Genomic DNA, 22,143 nt, shown 5'->3' with positions numbered 1-22,143 from the left:
AAAAAAAAAATTTTAAAGTTAATTCCAACCACAGAGAAACCCAATTATTGGCATTATAACACTTTGGGTACTGTGAGATCTGGTTCCATTTTCCAGTCTCCTCATCCAATTTCTGCTGTGATTGTTTACATTAACCTGATGTGTACCCTATACTATATGTGCTTAGGGTCAAATTCAAGATCACCTCTATAAAACAGAACTCCCTGTCCTCATTTATCTCCTAAAAAGTGCCTTTTTCCACAAGGACGGGGTAGTCCAATCAACCCAGATGCCAGTCCCTTAAGTTATTGGCTATGAAAAGTAGAAGGGTCACATTTCTTTCTTCTGAAAAGAATTTTAAGATGTGCTATAAAGAAATGGTTTATTTGGGACCTTGATCCTTGAATGATACAGAGTCAAGAAGTCAAGACCATGGGAAAGATTGGCTCCGGCAAGGAGGGCATATAACAGCTAGCAACTCTGACAAGGGCTATTTCTGAATCATGAAAAAGGAGTCTCTGAATTGGGGAAGTGGGGGGTGAATAGGAGAGGAGGAGGATAGAACATTCCTGTGTTGGCTCCTGAAGGCCAGAGCATTCCTGCAATACATCTCTTCCAGGGTTTTTCACCTGTCATGAGTCATAGGTAGAGTGGAGAAAGTTCTGATACCTTCTCTAACTATAACAATGAGCACGAGAAAATTAAAATCAGTGGGGAAAATAGTGGAGGAAGTTTATGAGTAGGATCCCTTAATTCATCAAATGAGTGGGTACAAGTCATAATTTCTCCAACTGACTACTGTTTTTGAAATTTGTTTTCAGTGAAAACAAAACCTTTGATTCCTCTACTGGAGGCGGTGGGGTACTTTAAATACTCTCAGAGAGGTGATTCTGTGTATTATTGACTGATAGAGTCATTAAGGATAGCATTCTTACCTAAGAGCAAGTTTTGATTGGGGTGAGAGATGGAGGGCAGCTTATAACTGAAGGTGAAAGTGAAATAAGAAGGGAAGCTGTGAGAGGGGAAAGAAGGAAAGACAGCTCGGAGGCACTAAAATCAAATTCTCAGCTTCAATGCTTTGCCTAGAGCAAGCCCTGGGTGTATAATTTCTTAGCCTGCCTAAAAAATAAAAAATAAAAAAGATTGCCCCTAAAAGCTTTATTAACTCCATAAACCAGTGATTACTGCAGCCTTTAATACAGAAAAACGACTTCCCTTCTCACTGAAACCTTAAGGGAAGACACCTCCAATCAACTTTGAAATGATCCTAGAGGAAACAAGAAGGAACATTAGAGAGGCAGAGAGGAGAAGGGAGGAGGGAAAAGAAAAATGGAAGTTGAGGAAAGGACAGTGAGCATGATACGAGTCACTAAAGAAGACACCACAATCACGTGGTGGAGTGTGGTTAATAGGGATATAGCTAACTCTGAGGTACCCTTAACAAAGCAGATTAAATTCCACTGGTTAATCATTATAGACTGCAGGAAGTTCAGCAACAACATTCTTAAGAACAATAGCCATACTGAACAGGTATCATTCTTTTTGGCTACTTAACAACTAAACCCTTTTCTTATGTCCTAGGACTCCCCCTACCTTGTCAATCTTCAGGACAGGCTGGGCCACCCCCTACTATAAAAGCTGAAAATTCCTGCCACTTTTTGTTTCCTGGCTTCCATGGCAGGTATGGATACGTTACCTACATAATCCCTCCTCAGACTTTAGTGGGCACGGTGTGCTATGCCTGAGGATTCCCCAAACCAAGAGAACTTGTTAAAATACTCCCTGAGATTCTGACTCAGTAAGACACTGGAGCCACGTAATTTGCAACTCTAGCAAGCTCTCAACTAATGAGGATGCTGTTAGTATTTGAACTACAGTTTCAAGGAAACTGATAGCTGTCACTTATCTGATGAACCCACATCAGGCTTTGAACTGAGTCCTAGTGATGCAAAGTAGAGATTGAAAAGAATTTTCTGGTGAAAAAGGGGGTTTGCAGCAGGTCCACAAGGGCAATGGCGATAGGGTGGCATCCATCATCCCAAGTCATGGATGCTGAAAGTGCAAATGCATATGGGCAGGAGGTGGGGAGTGGGGGAGGACAGAGAGGCAGAGGCATCTCTGCTGGCCAGTTCTGTGGCATAGACCTCAAGTCAGCTTCTCTAGTCCTCCTGGCAATTTTGTGAGCCAGCAAATCATTTTTCCACTAAAATCTGTTAGATCCTGTAGTCTGGAAATAAGGGCTTTGACAGAAATAAAAATTATTAAAATAAGGACAAGACCTCTCATATCTGCTCCTCACGGTACTTAACATGTCACCATACACTCAACAAAAATTGCATTGCTGTTGTCGTTTGCTATTACCACCTAGAAAATAAATAGATCTCAATAACAATTCACCTCATGTATTTTTTTAATTGCATGTTCCTTCAAAGACATAAATATGTGTAAGAAAAAGATGAATTTAATTTTGCAGCCCCCTCTTCACTAACATTCATCAACTCTCTTTCTATCAGCACCTTCGACCTTGAGAAAGCAGAGAGAAGGGAGGGGAAACGGGAGCAGGCAGAATATTATAGTCAGTGCTACTGATTGGGGATGGAACTGAACGGCTTTGATCAGTTATATAGAAGAGGAGAAAATGCTGACTATATCCTAAACAGATATTCAAAGAGGAATATCCTAATCAACATATGTAATGACAATGTGCAAAGTACGGTGTTCAGCTGACTTGCAATAAACATTTTCAACTAATCCAAAGCCAGTAACATTATACCACTTCATAGGTAGTTCAGGTATCTGATAAAATATTCCTGTTCCTCCCAGCTGAACTTAATAAGATTACTATTATTCATTTTATTTATCCATAAGCTATTACCACACAATATATGTTGCTATTATTTGTTCTATCAATTAATAAGAAAAATAAAAATGTTACTTTACCTTTATTTATTCCTTCTCTAACATTTTCTTTCTACACGTAGATCTTACTTTCTGACTTATATCATTGCTCCTCTTTCTGGGAAATTTTTTAAACATTTATTGTATAGTAGGTGTACTGGCAACACATTTTCTGAATTTTTGTTTGTTTTAAAAGAGTTTCTAGGGGCGCCTGGGTGGCGCAGTCGGTTAAGCGTCCGACTTCATCCAGGTCACGATCTCGTGGTCCGTGAGTTCGAGCCCCGCGTCGGGCTCTGGGCTGATGGCTCAGAGCCTGGAGCCTGTTTCCGATTCTGTGTCTCCCTCTCCCTCTGCCCCTCCCCCATTCATGCTCTGTCTCTCTCTGTCCCAAAAATGAATAAACGTTGGGAAAAAAAAAAAATTAAAAAAAAAAAAAAAAGAGTTTCTACCTCTTTCACTCTAGAAAGATAAGTTTGCTAGATACAGAATTCTGGTTTGATGGGGGTTTTCGTTCAACACTTTATATATTTCACTTCCCTATCTTCTTGTTTGCATGGTTGGTAAAGGGAAGTGTGATGTATTTCCTATCCTTGCTACTCTACAGATAAGGTACTCTATAGATAAGGAGCCCCACCTTTCCTTTCAAGATTTTTTTCTCTGTTCTTGATTTTCTGAGTTTGAATATGATATGCTCAAGTGTGAATTTTTGGTATATATCCTGCTTGCTGTTCTCTGAGCTTCCAGGATTTGTAGTTTGGTGTCTGTAATTAATTTTGGAACATTCCCAATCATTATTATTTCAATCATTTCTTCTGTTCCTTTCTCTTTTCTCCTCTGTCATTCCCATTACACACATCATATGTTTCACAACTGCCCCACAGTTCTTAGATATCCTGTGTCATGTTTTTTCATTCTTTTCTTTTTGCTTTTTAATTTCATTCTGAGTCTTTCCTCTACTGATGAGCCTATCAAAGGTATTATTCATTTTTTTAATCTTTTTTTTAATTATTATTTTGAGAAAGCCAGCACAAGCAGGGAAGGGACAGAGAGAGGGAGAGAATCCCAAGCAGGCTCCACACTGTCAGCTCAGAGCCTGATATGGGTCTTGATCTCACAAACCATGAGATCATGACCTGAGCAAAAATCTAGAGTCAGACACTTAACCACTGAGCTACCCAAGTGCCCCAAAGGTATTCTTTATTTTTCGAACATTTCTTTTTTATTCTTTCTTAGTTTCCATCTCTCTGCTTACATCTCTGTGTTTCCATCTCTCTGCTTACAATGCATCACACAAACTGGATTATCAACAAAATGACTTAAAAGTTTATATGAAAAGGCAAAAGACCCAGAATAGCCAATTCAATACTAAAGAAAAAAGCTAGAGGACTGGTACTGCCCAATTTCAAGGCTTACTATAAAGTTACAGTGATCAGGGGCGCCTGGGTGGCTCTGTCGGTTGAGCGTCCAACTTCGGCTCAGGTCGTGATCTCGCGGTCCGTGAGTTCGAGCCCCACGTCAGGCTCTGTGCTGACCGCTCAGAGCCTGGAGCCTGTTTCAGATTCTGTGTCTCCCTCTCTCTGACCCTCCCCCGTTCATGCTCTGTCTCTCTCTGTCTCAAAAATAAATAAACATAAAAAAAAATTAAAAAAAAAAGTTACAGTGATGAAATAGTGTGATATTGGCAAAAAAAAAAAAAAAAAAAAAAAAAAAAAAAAAATCAATGCAACAGAACACAAAGTCCAGACACGGGCCCACACAAATACAGTCAACTGATCTTTGACAAAGAAGCAAATACAATTCCATCAAAAAAAAGACTGTCTTTTCGGGGCGCCTGGGTGGCGCAGTCGGTTAAGCGTCTGACTTCAGCCAGGTCACGATCTCGCGGTCCGGGAGTTCGAGCCCCGCGTCAGGCTCTGGGCTGATGGCTCAGAGCCTGGAGCCTGTTTCCGATTCTGTGTCTCCCTCTCTCTCTGCCCCTCCCCCGTTCATGCTCTGTCTCTCTCTGTCCCAAAAAAAATAAATAAACGTTGAAAAAAAAATAATAAAAAAAATAAAAATAAAAGACTGTCTTTTCAACAAATGGTGCTGGAACAACTGGACATTCACATGCAAAAGAAAAAATAAAAAAGAATCTAGACACAGAACTTACACTTTCACAAAAATTGACTCAAATGGATTATACACTTAGTTAAAATGCAAAACTCTAAAATTTCTAGAAACTAAAATAGGGGAAAAGTAAGGTGATCTTGACTTTGGTGATGAATTTTTTGATACAACAAAAGTACAATCAATGAAAGAAGAAAATTGATAAATATAACTTCATTGAAATTAAAAACTTCTGCTCTGCAAAAGCCACTGTTTAGAAACTGAAGAGACAAGCCACATACTGGGAGAAAATCTTTGCAAAACACATATCTGATAAAGGACTTGTATCCAAAATATACAAAGAACTCATAAAATTCAACAATAAGAAAACAACTTTGAAAAGATGCTCAATATCATGTCATTAGAGAGCTGCAAATTCAAACAATATTGACATACCACTAACATCTATAAAATAACTAAAATCCAAACAGTGACACCACCAAAATACTGGTGAGGATGTGAAGCAAAAGAAACTCTTATTCATCACTGGTGGGAATGCAAAATGGCACAGCCAACTTTGTAAGACAGTTTGGCAGTTTCTTACAAAACTAAACATACTTTTACCATATGATCCAGCAACTGCACTACTTACTATTTTACTTAAGTGAGTTTTTAATAGACTGCACACAAATGTTTGTAGCAGCTTTATTCATAATTACCAAAACTTGAAAGCAATAAAGATGTCCTTAAATAGGTAAATGGATAAGCAAACTATGGTACATCCATACAATTTTGGAATTTTATTCATCAATATAAAGAAATTATCAAACCACAAAAATATATGGAGGAAAATTGAATGCATATTGCTAAATTAAAGAAGCCAATTTGAAAAGGCTATATAGTGATCATTCCAACTATATCACATTGAGGAAAAGACAAAACTAGGGGTGGGACACAATAAAATGATGCATGGTTGCCAGTGGTTCAGGGCAAGGGAGGGAGAGAAAGGAAGAAATAACAGGAAGGAGAGCAGGATGATTAGAGGGAGCACAGAAAATTTTTAGGCATTGAAACTATTCTGTGCGATACTGTAATAGTAGATATATGACATTCTGCATTTGTCAAAACCAGTAGAATGTACAACATAAAGGGTGAACTCTTATGTAAACTATGGACTTTAGTTAATAATAATCCATCTGTGGAGAAACGGGAACCCTCTTGCACGGTTGGTGGGAACGCAAACTGGTGTAGCTGCTCTGGAAAACAGTGTGGAGATTCCTCAAAAAATTGAAAATAGATCTACCCTATGACCCAACAATAGCACTGCTAGGAATTTAACCAAGGGATACAGGAGTGCTAATGCATAGGGGCACTTGTACCCCAATGTTTATAGCAGCACTTTCAACAATAGCCAAATTATGGAAAGAGCCTAAATGTTCATCAACTGATGAATGGATAAAAAAATTGTGGTTTATACACACAATGGAATACTATGTGGCAATGAGAAAGAATGAAATATGGCCTTTTGTAGCAACATGGATGGAAGTGGAGAGTGTGATGCTAAGTGAAATAAGTCATACAGAGAAAGACAGATACCATATGTTTTCACTCTTAGGTGGATCCTGAGAAACTTAACAGAAGACCATGGGGGAGGGAAAGGAAAAAAAAGTTAGAGAGGGAGGGAGCCAAACCATAAAAGACTCTTAAAAACTATGAACAATCTGAGTGTTGATGGGGGGTGGGAGGGAGGGGAGGGTGGGTGATGGGTATTGAGGAGGGCACCTGTTGGGGTGAGCACTGGGTGTTGTATGGAAACCAGTTTGACAATAAATTTCATATTAAAAATAATAATAATAATAATCCATCAATATTGGTTCATTAATTGTAACAAATATACCATACCAACCTAAGATGTTAAAAATAGGGGAAACTGTGTAGAGGAAAAGAGGTAGGTATATGGAACTCTCTGTAGTTTTGCACAATGTGCTCCATAAAGTCTATTAAAAAAATTTTAAAGCTCTGAACAAACACATTTCTTCTCTAATGTTGAAAATCTCAGAGCAAAAGTAGAGTATAATCTATCAAAGAGGTATCTACATATAATATTTCCAAGGGTGTTTTTAGTAAATAGCCCTAAGCTGTTTTCTTAGACTCCAAGTAAACAAACCAAGTTTAGTCTATGGTTTGTGATTCATCCTGCCCTATTACCACAAAACAGAAAAACATCCCCCATAATTTACTTCACTAAATTACTTCTTTATGTCTCATTCTCCAGAGCCTTCTACATCAGATATTTGAAAGTCCTTTCATTGAAAGTCCTGACATTATTATCATTATCATCATTATTATTATTACTATTTCAGATCATCCCCTACTTTCCTTTAACAAAACCAGCTCATGTTCTCTTGGTCCCTGGATTTTCTTGTACATATCTACCTCTCATGGAGATTCCCTAAATTTCACACTTCATTATCTTCCTTACTATCGTTTTATCTTATCTTCCATAAATTACTCCTATTTTTTAAAATAAGTTCCTGAATTCTTCCTCTATTTCAATATTTCTCTAAATAGTTCATCACCTAAGTCTTAGATAACCAACTGGGGCTAACATATGACTAAAAAATAAAAATATATACATAGGGAAAATGAATTACTGTGAGTTTAAATGATTCCTGGCTAAAAATCATACAGGAAACTTTTGAAGTTGAAATTGAACTGTCTTCTGTGTCCCAAACTAATCCTCTTCCACTGGGCAACATTATCATCTTAAATAAGGGAAGGAATAGCATGTACCACTCAGCAGATAGAAGAAAACTGGGTATCAAGAAATGTTTAAGTAATATTTATACATAATCACCACAAGTACCCAGGAACCAAAACTAACCCCACTTGTCTGGAGCTACACATCTTAAATATAAACTAAACTGACAGGTGGTTTTAAAATATAACCAAGAATGTGAGTATAGGTGTAGGTTAATTTGGAGGTTGTTTATCTCTATTACTACTCTTACTCTCCTACTATTACAACTAAGAGGCAAGAGAACACCACAATTCAGAAATAATGAATAAGAGTCCTGGGAAAAAAAGTGATCCTCTTGAAAAACACTGATATCTGAAACTTCAAGGCAAGTACACCCATGTTGTAACTCATGAATATATAAAGTTTAGACCACAATGAGATATCACCTGACACCTGTTAGAATGTCTGTTATCAAAAAGATAAGAAATAACAGGTGTTGGTGACTTGGTGGACAAAAGGAAACTCTTGTGCACTGTCAGGAGGAATCTTAATTGGTGCAACCACTATGGAAAACAGTATGGAGGTTCCTTAAAAAATTAAAAATAGAAATACCATATGATCCAGAAATTCCACCCTGGGTATTTATCTGAAGGGAACAAAATCACTATCTTGAAAAGATAACTGGGGCGCCTGGGTGGCTCAGTGCATTGGGCGTCCGACTTCAGCTCAGGTCACGATCTCATGCTTCATGAGTTAAGTCCCCCAATAGGCTCTGTGCTGACAGCTTAGAGCATGGAGCCTGCTTCAGATTCTGTCTCCCTCTCTCTCTGCCCCTCCCCCACTAACACTCTTTCTCTCTCCATCTCTCAAAAATGAATAAACATTAAAAACAAATTTTTTTTAGAAAAAGAAAACTGTATCCCAATGCTTATTGCAGCACTATTTACTATACCCAAAACACAGAAACAACCTATGTGTCATCAAAGGCTGAATGGATAAAGAAAATGTGATATGTATATATCACACATATATCATATGAATATTATTCAGCCATAAAAAAAGAAGGAAATTCTGGGATGCCTGGATGGCTCAGTTGGTTGAGCGTCCAACTCTTGATTTCGGCTCAGGTCATGATTCCACAGTTCATAAGATCGAGCCCCACATCAGGCTCTGCAGTGACAGCATAGGCCTGTTGGGATCCTCTCTCTGCCCCCACCCCCTGCTTGTGTTCTCTCTCCTCAAATAAATAAATAAACTTAAAAAAAATGGAAATTCTGCCATTTGCAACAACATGGATGACCTTCAAAGACTGTATGATATCACTTACATACAGAATCTAAAAGGGGCACCTGGGTGGCTCAGTGGTTGGGTTTTCAACTCCTGAGTTGAGTTTTCAGCCTGAGTCATGATTTCATGGTTCCTGGCATCAAGGCCCATGTCAGGCTTTGTGCTGGTGGCACAGAGCCTGCTTGGGATTCTCTCTCTCCCTCTCTCTCTGTCCCTCCCCCAATGCACACACGCACACACACACATACATGCTCTCTCACTCTCAAAATAAATAAACATTAAAAAATTGGGGCGTACCTGGTGGCTCAGTTGGTTAAGCATCCGACTTCAGCTCAGGTCATGATCTCACGGTTCATGGGTTCGAGCCCTGCATGGGGCTCTGTGCTGACAGCTCAGAGCCTAGAGCCTGCTTCAGATTCTGGGTGTCCCTCCCTCTCTGCCCACCCCTCCCTCATTCTCTCTCTCTGTCTCTCTCTCTGAAAAATAAACATTAAAAAAATTTTTTTAAAGAAAAACAATGGAAGTTCTAAAAAAGGAATCTAAAAACAAAACAAAAACAAAAACAAACTAAACTCATAGATACAGAAAATAGATTATGTGGCTGCCAGAGGCAGGTAGTGAAGAGTGGGCAAAATGGGTGCAGGTGGTCAAAAGGTACAAACTTCCAGTTTAATAAGATAAATAAGTCCTGGGGACGTAATACACAGCATAGTAACTATAATTAAAACTATGTTGTACATTTAAAAGGTGGTAAGAGAATAGAGCTTAGAAGTTCTCATTAGAAGCAAAACTATTTTTGTAACTATGTGTAGTAATGGATAACTAAATTTATTGTAATCATTTAATTTTTTTTAATGTTTTATTTCTTTTGAAGAGAGTGAGCATGTGAGCAGGGGAGGGGCAGAGAGAGAGGGGGGCAGAGGATCTGAAGCAAGCTCTGCACTGAAAGCAGTGAGCCTGATGCTGGGCTGAAACTCAAGAACTGTGATATGATCTGAGCCAAAGTCGGACACTCCACCAACTGAGCCACCCAGGCACCCCTGTAATCATTTCATTGTATACCTAAAACTAGTACAATGTTATATGCCAATTATGTCTCAATTTGAAAAATAAATAAAAATAGCAAAACAACAACAAAAGGAAGGAAGGAAGGAAGGAAGGAAGGAAGGAAGGAAGGAAGGAAGGAAGGAAGGAAGGGGAAAGAAAATAAAGAGAAAGAAAGAAAGAAAGAAAGAAAGAAAGAAAGAAAGAAAGAAAGAAAGAAAGAAAGAAAGAAAGAAAGAAAGAAAGAAAGAGGAAGGAAGGAAGGAAGGAAGGAAGGAAGGAAGGAAGGAAGGAAGGAAGAAGAAAGAAAGAAAGGAAAGAAAAGGGAAGAGAAGGGAAGGAAGGGGAGGGGAGGAGAGCCTGGGTGGCTCAGTTGAGCTTCTGACTTGGTCTCAAGTCATAATCTCATAGTTTGTGGGTTCGAGCCCCATGTCAGGCTCTGTGCTGGCAGCCCAGAGCCTGAAGCCTGCTTCAGATTCTGTGTCTCCCTCTCTCTCTGCCTCTCCCCAACTTGCACTCTGTCTCTCTCTCTCTCTCTCAAAAATAAATAAAAATGAAGAAAAGAAAAAAGAAAAGAGAGAGAGAAAGAGGGAGGGAGGAAGAAGGTTACTTAGTTCAGGAATAATACTTGGGCCAACCAAAGATGGCCAGAGCATTCTGGGATAACTGATAACCATCTGATAACTTTATTGTCATAAGGACCACCACTTGGCTTCACTGGAATATGGAAATGAAACACATGTAGAGAATCCACACTTAATCAACTTAAAGTTAAGACTGGTATGGATGCAGTTCAGCTCTTTAAATAACTTCCTCACTGAGCTGGCAGCCACAAAACAAAATCTTTTTTCTGTCAACTAAATTAATAGGGGTGACTGTGGTTTTGGCCTCATTAACATCATGATATGACCAACCAATGCATCCCCAATATTAAACACTCTCTATGAGATAATGCAGTGGAAAATAGCACCTTGATAGAACTTTAATTTTTTTTTAAGTTTTATCTTATTGAGTATAATTTCCATGAAAATATTTAAATCATTACTGAAGCAATTGACTATTATATCATAATTTCTGTTGCTGTGATAAGAGATTATTCCATCACATATTTATCTGATCAAATCTGATCACTTATTTAGATGATTCTGTGATTTTCATGACCCCTTTGTACCTACAAGGTAAGACACAGACATCTTAAGGTCTTTCAAGAGATGGCCTTTCTCTACCTTCCTAATCAAATCAAAGGCACCTGTGCTCTAAATAGCATTGCCTTTTTGTGCGCTCATACCCTACTTTACGAGGAAGATCCTTTCACTTTGGCCCATGTCACGACCCATCACTTGAGACTGGAACCAAATGTCACCCCTTCCCTCTACTTCCTCAGGAAAACTTCATTATTCCTTCCTTCCTGTTGTCATATTACAAGGTACTCAGGAGCTATTTTAGTATAGTTATTACAAGTCTATCCTTCCTAGTAGACTATAAAATGTACATGGCAGGAACAACGTCTTATTCATATGTATTTCCCCAACATCGGACCCAAAAAAGAGATTACATATATAATTTTTAAATGAAAGAAAAACGTCTAATTTTTTTCAAAAGATGTCCTTCTAGTTTCTGCCATTCTTTATTTAGGACAATAGATTTTTGCCAAATTAGAACAATCGAGGTAATACAAGAAAAAAACTCAGCAAAACTTTTAAATAATTTTTATTTCATTTCTGATAATATATATTCACTTCAGAAATCTAAGAAAATACACAACATAAAAAAAGAGAAAAATAATTATTAACCACATAACCCAGAAGATAGCCATTTTATGTTTTAGTTTATTTCTTTCTATTATTGTTAAATTTATTTCTATGGAATTTATATTATAATTTATATCATTTTGGAATTATACTCTATAAGCATTTTAGAAGTCTAGGTGTTGTCTTTAAATGTAATATTATATCATAAGAGTTTTCCACACTATTAACAAAAATTTCAAGACAATTTATTGGACTTGGAGGAATACTGTAATTTATTTAATCCTTTCCCTATGTTGGATATGTGTACTCTTTCATATTTCTTACTATTTTAGATACCACAAGGAGAAATACTTTTATAACAAATGTTAGTAAGCATTTATTATTGCCTTAGAATGGAACTATATCCTTAGAATTTGAATTACTGGTTATGAACATTTTTAAGACTCTGAAAGGGCGGGCCTATGCCTGCCACCCCATCTTGTTCTGTGTCCTTCACCTTGACCACACCTCCTCCCTTTGAGTAACCTCCCGCTCACCCGTTCAAACTTCCCAATCAAAACTCGCCCGGCGACCTGTGCAACAGGACTCCGACCCTTCCCCAGCCAATCGGCTGAGGCCACAGCCATTACCTCACCAACTGCCCCTAGACCCCAATAAAACCTTTATGTTTTTGAAACTAGCTCTCTCTCCCCACATCTCACCGCTGTGTCGGTGCAGCTAGGGGATTGAGCTCGAGCTAGCTCTAATAAAGGCTCTGCTTTTGCATCGGACTCGGTTCCCTGGTGGTCTTTGGGGATCACGAATTCTGGGCATAACAACTCTTAACTTGAATTATTAATTTGATTTCCAAAACCTCTGCCCCAATTTATATTCCTAGCAACAGTAGAGCAATCTGTTTATCCCTTTATCTCTTCATCACAAAGAACATTATTGTGGTTGTGTTTAATCTGAGCTAATTCGTTGTGTTAAAATGGTAAAATTTTTATTGTTTTAATTTGCATTTCATTGATGGCTAAAGCGGATGAATAATTTTCATTTCTATTAGCCATTTATACTCCCCGTCTGCATATCTTCCATTCATTTCCTTCACTATAATTTCAACTGGGTCTTTTTTAAAATTTTTATTCTAATTTGAGTTAGTTAACATACAATGTTATATTAATTTCAGGTGTGCAATATAGTGATTTAACAATTCCAAACATCACCCAGTGCTCATCACAAGTCCACTCCTTAATCCCCATCATCTATTTAACCCATCCCCCCACCCACCTCTCCTATGGTAACCATCAGCTTGTTCTCTATAGCTCAGTCTGTGTCTTGGTATGTCTCTCTTTTTTTTCCCCCTTTCCTTGTTTCTTTTCTTTCTTAAATTCCACATGAGTGAAATCATATAGTATTCATTGTTCTCTGACTTCTTTCACTTAGCATTATACTCTCTAGCTCCATCCCCGTTGTTGCCAATGGCATATTTCATTCCTTTTTATGGCTTGAATAATATTTCATTGTATGTATATATCACCTCCTCTTTATCTATGCATCAACTGATTGACACTTGGGCTACTTCTATATCTTGGCTGTTGTAAATTGTGCTGCTATAAATATATGGGTGCATGTATCCCTTTGAATTAGTGTTTTTGTATTCTTTGAGTAAATACCCAGTAGCACATTACTGGATAGTAGGGTAGTTCTATTTCAACATTTCCATATTATTTTTTACAGTGGCCACACCAGTTTGCATTCCCATCAACAGTGCAAGAAAGTTCCTTTATCTCTACATCCTCACCAAAGCCTGTTGTTTCTTGTGTTTTTGATTTTAGCCTTTCTGACAGGTGTGAGGTGATACCGCATTGTAGTTTTGATCTGCATTTCTCTGATGATAAGTGATGATGAGCATATTTCCATATTAGCCATCTGGATGTCTTCTTTGGAGAAATGTCTAGTCATGTCTTCTGCCCATTTTCTAATTGGATTATTTGGTTTTGGGGTGTTAAGTTTTATAAGTTCCTTATATTTTTTGGATAATAATCTTTTATCAGATATGTCATTTGCAAATATCTTCCATTCTGAACGTTCTTTTAGTTTTGTTGATTGTTTCCTTTGCTGTGCAGAAGCTGTTTATTTTGATGTCGTCCCAATATTTTATTTTTGCTCCTGTTTCTCTTGCTTCAGGGGATCAACTGGGTCTTGATGTTTAGCCTGATGTGTATATTGTCTTTATAAATTAAGAATATTAATCTTTTATCAAATCGTAACAAATATTTTTCTCAATATGCCATTTACTTTTCCATTTTGATATCCTAAATTGGGGAAGAGCCGTAATTCATCACCTATTTTGGGAGAGGATACCAATTCCTTGAGAATCTGATAAAGTCCCTCATTAGAAAAATGAGCATATGCATATACCTATTTGCAAACAATTTTAAAGGGTTTACGGATCTCTTGAATTCCATCTACAGACTCTTTCAATTATATTATTCACTACTCTTTGATCTAGGTCCCAACCACCTTATAACCCTACAGGATGATAGAAATTCATTGCACTTTCTTACCAATTGCAATGTGTGAAAAGAATATAGAGTGTGTTGTATACATAGTGCTGTGTTGAGCGAACTAGTATGTAAGGTCAGAAAGAAACTGTTATTATCAGTCCAAAAACCTGAGCTCTCACGCTAATTCTGTCAATAGCTAAATGAGCTGAGAAAAGCTACTTAATCTTCTTTCCAGATCTTCATCTGTAAAGTATGCACATATGTGTGTTTACTCATGTGTGTATGTGTGTGTGTATAAGGTATAGTTAACGGGATAATTAACATTCTCCATTCTATTTCTTAAAAGTGCATATATCACGTACCAAAGTGATATTCTGTTATACAACACTTTTATTTTTAAGTCATTAAAAACCATACTGTAGAAAAGACACATAAACTTCAAACAACACAGCTGTGACTATTCAGCACTCCTTAGTTACAAGTAGTTACACTGCCATTTAATGGTACCATTAAAAATGCATTGTTACCATAGTAACTGCAACATTACAAGACACCAAATCTTTCCCTGAAATACTCATGCTGAGCAGCATAGAGTATCTTATGCAATAGTTGCTTCCACCTTTTGTTTTTTTAACTGAGAATGCTTAGCTTTCCCTTCTTCTCCAATTTATTTGTAACCCTGAAAAACTATCAAGAAACTGCTTTAAAAAAAAACTTTCTGATACAGTACCAGATAACAGTACCAGATAATCATTTTCTTATAGAATGAGAAACAAAAATGTTCCCACTGTAGACAAAATTCTGATAGAATTCTCCTGCTACCAGCTTTTCATCTCTTTGTCCCTATTATTCCTGCCTGCTGGTCCTTTGCCCTCTGTTTTTTTTACACCCCCGCTCCTGACAGTCTGTCACTTGCACATTCTATGTCCTATTTCTCCCTGGGTGGTCACTAAGAACCAAAATATTAGTAGACATTGATTTGAAAGATGAACTCACAAGGCTAATTGTATTTTAAGAGGATAGTCCTGAAGGCTACAAATCTTTCAAGACTCAAAGCTTTAAAAGTCAAGGGACAGATAATACAGTCAAGTAATTTGACATAGAATAGCCTAGCCTCATTAACTCCAGATAAGCTATCTTCTACTCCACCCACTTTTGAGGTCTTTTTTTGCCTCCATTAAAAAAGTATTTGTTGAGCACCTACCCAGTGCTTTCCAAGGCATAGAAGCTATACCAGCCAATGAGACTGACAATGCATATCATCTATTTCCGTTTAGTTCAAAGGGAGATAGAAAATCAAAAAGTAGGGGCGCCTGGGTGACTCAGTCGGTTAAGCGTCCGACTTCGGCTCAGGTCATGATCTCACAGCTCGTGAGTTCAAGCCCCGCGTCGGGCTCTGTGCCAACAGCTCAGAGCCTGGAGCCTGTTTCAGATTCTGTGTCTCCCTCTCTCTCTCTGACCCTCCCCTGTTCATGCTCTGTCTCTCTCTGTCTCAAAAAGTAAATAAATGTTAAAAAAATAAATTAAAAAAAAAAAGGAAAAAAGAAAATCAAAAAAGTAGGGGCACCTGCGTGGCTCAATCAGTTGAGCATCCGACTTCAGTTCAAGTCATGATCTCACAGTTTGTGGGTTTGGGCCACACATCAGGCTTACTGCTCTCAGTGCAGAGCCTGCTTCAGATCCTCTGTTCCTCTCTCTCTCTGCCCCTCCCCTGCTTTCTCTCTCTCTCTCTCTCTCTCTCTCAAAAATACACACACACACACACACACACACACAATCAAAAAGTAAACAAACAAGTCATTTCCCAGGGGTGCAGGATGGAGTACCCAATGGCCTACAGAGCAATGTGTCTAAGTTTTATTGTCACTACTGCAAAACATACCTCATCCATGACTCTCCATCAATGAGAAAGATACACTGCAGTGGTCAGAAACACAAAAAGAATGTGAAAGACTACTTTCAGAAATGGATGGAAGAGCACGCTCAGAGCCTGATTGAGAAAATAACCGTTGCCTTTCAGTAAGGGAAGATGCCCCCTACACCATTCTCTGTTCTTCCTCCTCAAGGGCAATGATCCCACCTCACCCCAGTCTCCTGGGTCCTCCTCATCCTGGTATGATGCCAGCACCCCATATGGGGGCCCTCCCATGATGCAAATGATGGGCCTTCCTCCTCCTGGGATGATGCCAATGGGACCTACTCCTAGAATGAACCTACGTACAGGAGGCCACATGTCAAAGATGCCTGGGCCCCCAGTGATGAGACCTCCAGCCCATCCCATGATGGTGCCCACTTGGCCAAGAACAAATCGACCAGATAAATAAGGAGAGACAAGAACCTCTTTATATCCATTTTATTTTACTTGTTCTATTTCACCAAGAGATCATGGTGCTGTGACTCTGGGTGTTTTCTAACAGCATGACAAGGAAGACTTCTTCTCCTTCCTATCAAAGAAGAGAATAGTTTTCCAAGGAAGTAGTGGGACTTAAAAAAAAAAAAAAGCATTTGTATTGTGAAATGTGAAAATAAAACTGTCCACTGTTTAAAAAAAAAAAAGTTAAACAAACAATTTTTTTTACAAAAGATAAACTCAGCCCTGAAGGTCTAAAAGAGCTTTTCAAGTAAGATGGACTGACCCCTTGGTTGCAAGTCTTGAGATACAGAAGAATTCTACATGTTTTTGGAACAGTAAAAGGCCAGTGTGTTTAAAGCACAGTTTATGAAAAGGAAAGTAGTTTAGGATGAGGTCAGAGAAAAGTATCGGCCAATTCCTGTAAGATCTTAGAGATGAAAATGAAGTCTGGAAATCTAATGGGAAGTAAATGGAAGATTTCAAAGAGGGAAGTAAAATGATCTGATTTACCTTTTGTAAACATCATTCCTGGCTTCTATATGAAGAATCAACTGTAGCAGGAGACAAGGGAATAAAGGAGACACATCTGAGGAAACTGCAATCGTCGAAGTAAGGTACAGTAGTTGTAACTGCCAGCAAGGGCTATGGCATGGCTTTTCAATTAAAATGAAAAGGCTTTGACAGGGATGTTAAAAAGTGTTATTTGCTTTCACTCCCCAAATGCCATCATGGCTGCTATTTTCTAGTCCAGACTCTAATGGACAAGTGAAAAGAATACAATCACAATTCTTCTATTCCAGGACTTCTGTGACTAGCTCTGATTTGGTCAATACTTAAGTGAAGCACCAATCACAGAGTTTCTAAGACTTTTAATAAAATATAGTAAAAGCAATAAACATAATTTATACAGAAGAGAACAGAGTTAAAACCAAGGTAGAAACCCCGCATTCCTACCTCCCAATGTGTAGTTCTATCCACTAGCCCATACTTCCAGTGATTCCAGGTATGTTTCTTAATATATTCCAGATATTATACCTCTCAATACCTATTCTAAAAATCCTTATCTATGTAGCAACCATCCTAAAAGAATGCAACAAATAAGCAAGGGAATTAATTAAGTGCCTAATTAACCTTGAGGTGTCATGAGAACCTTTACCAAGGTTTGCCATAATCTTTTTTTAAAAACTGAATCTCAGGGCGCCTGGGTGGCTCAGTCGGTTAAGCGGCCGACTTCAGCTCAGGTCACGATCTCACGGTCCGTGAGTTCGAGCCCCGCGTCGGGCTCTGGGCTGATGGCTCAGAGCCTGGAGCCTGCTTCCGATTCTGTTTCCCCCTCTCTCTCTGCCCCTCCCCCGTTCATGCTCTGTCTCTCTCGGTCTCAAAAATAAATTAAAAAATGTTAAAAAAAAAACTGAATCTATTCTTCATTAGTATATATATTATGTGCTTTCACATGGAATCACAGAATAACAAATTGTTAGAGGTGCAAAGAAATCTTAGAGTTTATTCTAAGGTTAAGATTGCACAAATTGGTATATTTAAATAATTTTCCCAAAATTATAATGCACACTAGAATCAGGTGCTAAACAAGAACACAATTGGTACATGCTCTGACAGGTTGCATTCAATCCATTTATCTTGCCCCTTTCCCAAAATCCTAACCTATCTCATGCTCTCATTCCCCACTTATTAGTGTGTATTCCATGGGCATCACTGCAACCACTGCCTTGCATATATGCTCAATTTTCTTGACCATCATTCACTCTGTCATACTCTAAGCCCCAATCATGATTAAATCCAACTTTCTACCTACTCCACACCTATATCTAAGCATCTGAATATGTCTGGAGAAAAGTACACACTTGACAGATGTCAGCTAAATGTAAAAACACTAACCTCAAGGGGCTTCTCATTCTTCTCCATGATCCAACTGAATTTCCACAGTCAATCTCACTCCCATTCTTCAAATCACACCTTCTCCTTTTAGCCTCAAACTCTACAACTCCCCACCACCCTCATTATCTTCACACCAAGAAAACTGAAGCAATCAGAAGAGAACTTAAAAGTTATCCCCACCAAAACTGCCCTCTTTTCTTCAGGTGTACCCATATATTCTGCCTTCCCCTCTGTTATAGAGGATGAGCTCCTCCATGCATTTAGTTCCTTCCTTTCTTGACTAGATTCTACCACCTCTTTCCTACTACAGAACATTTCTCCTGCAACTGTTCCACCCTGCCTTAATTTATCCACTTTCCCTTTCTACTGGAGATACATGTGCATTTATTCATGATTCTGCAATTTAGGTGGGCAGTTCCTCTGATGTGTGGACTTATGAGGTCACTTGTGTGCTGCAGTCACCTGGCAGTTCATCTGGAACTGGAAGTCTAGTGTGACCTCAATCCTTTGTTTGGTGGTTAGCTAGGGCTCTTGGCTGGGGTGTGTCAGTTCTCTTCTACAATGCCTTTCTAGCAGGATAGTTCTAATTTCTGGTATGATGGGGGAACATTCCAAGAGAAAATGAGCAGAAACTGCAAGGTATCTTAAGACCTTGCTGAGAAGTCACACATCACTTCCACAGCATTATTATTGCCCAAAGCAAGTTTAAAAGCCAGCCCAGGTTAAAAGGGAGGAGAAAAGAGACCCTATCTCTTGATAGTAGGGGCTGCAAATACATCCAACACAATCAAGGTATTTAAGGAAATCTCAATGCCTCATTTGCTGAAAGCAAAAAGAAGCCTCCTTAAGCATTATCCCAATATCTTCCAAGTGTTCTTATTAAACTTTCACATACAGAATTATGCCCCAGGCTGGAGCTATAAACCATCTTCAATCAGAATTCCCCTTCTTAGTAACACTGGAAAAAATTTCATAGAATTATTCTTTCTTCCTTTCAAATCTCCTGTCCTCTCAGACACAACCCCAATCCTAACAGCAAATAGTTGCCAAGAACAGTTGGGGCAAATAGAGAAAGGTGGGAGTAAGAGACGGATTGCTAAATATGCTACATGCATTCATTTTGAGTTAAATAACAAGTCATTTCTAACATTTCATTCAGTTAAATCCTAAAATATGTACAAATGGTAGAATTTTAAAAGGTCTTCAAAGGAAAAAAACTGAATATTTAAGATTATATTAATCAGCTTGGAATGTACGTGGTAGATTCTGATGAGGTGTATCTAGGCTTGCATGGAATATTGGGTTGAAAAAGAAAAGTAATAGATATAAATGAGCTACTTTGAATAAAAGTGCTGAAACTGGATCTTGAAAGTGACAGTAGGAAGCGTAGTTAATAAGAAGAACAATCTAAAAACATTGCAGATATTCATGCATGAACACATGAAGAAAATTGTGTTCTCTTCGCATTTGGTACAAAAATTCCTTTGTAGAGAGAACATCACCTTTATTTGAGAGATGCCCTGATAAGTCCTTTTGCAAGAGAAACAAATTGGCTGGGCTTTGGTTTCTTGAGGAAGAGACGAAGTAGTCAGCATTAAAAAAAGAGAGAAGTGTTTTGCTTGAGTGAGAGCGAGAAAGAAAAATCAGGGTTGCCCAATGCTGACAGGCGAAGGGAGACTAAGGAAAGACACTGGCCTCATGGGATGGAGTGACTTTAGGGCAATAAAAGGCTGTTGGGAGATATTTTAAGGGAAATGTTGAATGTAACTCCCACCAAAAACCCAGCAAAGTCTACCAAAATTCATAAAATGCTGCACGTGGCTGAATTTTTCTTCCTTTACAGACTCTTAAAGTAGAATGTGGAAAAAAATTTTTTAACTAGATTAGGAGGAAAAAAAGAGGATGAGTAGAAATGGGGCTGTAACGTGGAACTGAAATATAGTCATTCTCTCCACCTCTCATTTCAGCTTGTCTCTGGATGCCAACCTCACCCTTCTCCGCACCAAGGAGTAGGGAATATGATGTTTGGCAGCTCCAGGCCCACATCCCACAGTCTCACCACCCTACTGAGGCCAAAGGTGATCCTATTGTTGGCCCAGCACACATCAGATGTGTATCCTTAGACCAATCACTGTGGCCAAAAAGATGACATCTTCCATTGCATGATTGTTAAAATGCTGGTCTAAAAGGAGGGGTGGAATTGACACACAAAACAGTAAATGTCCACTCCAGCCTTTACATGGAAAATACTAAAGTATCTAGGTCTACGTGCCAGAAGGTTCAGGAAAAAGAAATAGTCAACCAACACTCAGTGCTACAAGGCCAAAGACTGAATTACTTTTGATGTAAGTAACAGTTTAAATCATTTACTACTCACTTTGTCTTTAGTCATCAAGTAAATATTGTCATTTCTGCTTGCTATTTTTTCAAGAGGTTCTCCACAGGTGGTAAGACACTAGAGTTCCCCATGAATATATAATAAATGGTAAACTGAAAAACACAATTTTTCACTTTAATTTTTTTCTGGTTCCATCAGGCCTATACATATGAATGCATACATATATTTCTCTGATATTGTTAATACATAAAATATTCAAAGGAAATATTAAAGAAAAATTCAATTACAGACACATGAAACACAAAATGGTAGGAACCTTATATCTCTTAGGCAATGAAAGTATATGTGAACTAAAATATGGCTGTTTGGTCTATTAGCAAATCTCTTTCATATTTGGTATGAAATCAAAACCTATAGGCTTGAGGCACCGAGGTGACTGTCAGTTAAGCAACCAACTCTTTTTTTTTTTCAATATATGAAATTTATTGTCAAATTGGTTTCCATACAACACCCAGTGCTCATCCCAAAAGGTGCCATCCTCAATACCCATCACCCACCCTCCCCTCCCTCCCACCCCCCATCAACCCTCAGTTTGTTCTCAGTTTTTAAGAGTCTCTTATGCTTTGGCTCTCTTCCACTCTAACCTCTTTTTTTTTTTTTTTCCTTCCCCTCCTCCATGGGTTTCTGTTAAGTTTCTCAGGATCCACCTAAGAGTGAAAACATATGGTATCTGTCTTTCTCTGTATGGCTTATTTCACTTAGCATCACACTCTCCAGTTCCATCCACGTTGCTACAAAGGGCCATATTTCGTTCTTTCTCATTGCCACGTAGTACTCCATTGTGTATATAAACCACAATTTCTTTATCCATTCATCAGTTGATGGACATTTAGGCTCTTTCCATAATTTGGCTATTGTTGAGAGTGCTGCTATGAACATTGGGGTACAAGTGCCCCTATGCATCAGTACTCCTGTATCCCTTGGGTAAATTCCTAGCAGTGCTACTGCTGGGTCATAGGGTAGGTCTATTTTTAATTTTCTGAGGAATCTCCACACTGTTTTCCAGAGTGGCTGCACCAATTTGCATTCCCACCAACAGTGCAAGAGGGTTCCCGTTTCTCCACATCCTCGCCAGCATCTATAGTCTCCTGATTTGTTCATTTTGGCCACTCTGACTGGCGTGAGGTGATATCTGAGTGTGGTTTTGATTTGTATTTCCCTGATGAGGAGCGACGTTGAGCATCTGTTCATGTGCCTGTTGGCCATCCAGATGTCTTCTTTAG

General features: G+C 38.5%; 1 pseudogene; it reads left to right on the top strand.

The window, feature by feature from the left end:
* Positions 1-16,597, top strand: part of LOC112868231 (uncharacterized) — a 41,735-nt pseudogene extending 25,138 nt beyond the window's left edge.
* The last annotated feature ends 5,546 nt before the right edge of the window (positions 16,598-22,143 follow it).

The sequence above is a fragment of the Puma concolor genome, chromosome D3 (assembly GCF_028749965.1).
Source record: "Puma concolor isolate L17-30 chromosome D3, mPumCon1.1.hap2, whole genome shotgun sequence".
Taxonomy (NCBI): domain Eukaryota; kingdom Metazoa; phylum Chordata; class Mammalia; order Carnivora; family Felidae; genus Puma; species Puma concolor.
This window is presented reverse-complemented; position numbering and strand designations above follow the sequence as displayed.